A 1,351-nucleotide genomic window follows, 5' to 3' on the forward strand; every position below is an offset into this window, starting at 1 on the left:
AAAAGGATGAATATAAGGAAGAAAAGGGAAGTGGGGGCATGGGGCACTAACCCACCCAAGGGGAGGGTATTGTTTATATCTCCACAGGGAAAGTGGGACCAGACTTCAACCCAGTGCCGCAAGGTGTGAATGCAACATCCCGGCGTGGAGTGAGGAACCAGTGGAGAGTTCTGGGAGGCTGGCCCCAGCGCCAAAAATTAAGTGGATTCCTGCCCCTCCCCCGAGAAGAATTTGTTTCAAAGGACGACATTGATTCTGCAGCTCCAGGAGATGGACATATCTGATCAGAGCACCCGGGAGCAGATGAAGGGGGAGGAGGAGAGAGTGGAGCACAGCCTGGCCCACCAGGCCGTGAGGATGATATTCCTGAGTAGAGCAGCCAATCTACAGAGAGAACAACATGGCTGGCCCCACTATGAGACATGATGCCCCTCAGTGTCCAAGGACGATACAGGGGACAGCACCGGAGACACAGTGTGGGAATTGCACCTGACCTGATCCCACCATACCGAGGCAAAGCACTGGGGGAGTGCAGCGGAACAGCAAGGGAATGGGAGTGGCAAGGTCCCCAGGGAATGCTGAAAGTCGACTTTGGGGCCAGGGCGTGGTGCCCCAACAGACTGGACTGGAAAACACTCCTAAGGGCCAACAAACGATCCTTGAACTAACTACAAGCTTTCCTTTCTTGATGTGTTTTGTTCTGTTCTTTCTCAGTGGTTTGTTTTTGTTGTTTTGTTGTCTGGTTGTATACTGTTGCTTTGTTTTCCTCTGTCTTGTTTTCATGCATATTATTGTCTCCACAGGTCGGTCTAAATAAGACAGACTGGATGAACTATCTGGAGGAAAAACATGGGACCGACAGTTCCGGGGTGGACTTGGGATAGGTAGAAATGGGGGGGGGAGTAAGGAGATGGTGTTAACAAACACAGGGACAAGGGAACAACATGGGACCCAAAATGGTAGTGAGGGGGGAGTGACAGGCCTGGTAGGGAATGATCAAAGGTAAGGTTATGTAAAGAAGAGGTATAGCTGTAACCTAGGAGGGGACGGAGCATGATAGTAGGGCAGGAGGAAAGTCAAGGGAGATGGAAGAAAGACCTAGGGGTCAAAGGGCATTTATAGAGGTCTAGACAAAGACATGTACATACAAATATATATATGAGGATGGGGAAATAGATCTATGTGTCTATATTTATAGGTTTAGTATTAAGATGGTGGAAGGACTTTGGGCCTCTACTCAAGCACTCCCTCACTGCATGAATATTTTCTTTTATTAAATTGGAACTCTACCAGGCTCATCCTCCCGACACAACTGCTGAAGCCAAAGCGGGTGAACAAGTAAATGTGGTAA

This window comes from Tenrec ecaudatus, unplaced genomic scaffold (assembly GCF_050624435.1).
Source record: "Tenrec ecaudatus isolate mTenEca1 unplaced genomic scaffold, mTenEca1.hap1 Scaffold_203, whole genome shotgun sequence".
Classification (NCBI taxonomy): domain Eukaryota; kingdom Metazoa; phylum Chordata; class Mammalia; order Afrosoricida; family Tenrecidae; genus Tenrec; species Tenrec ecaudatus.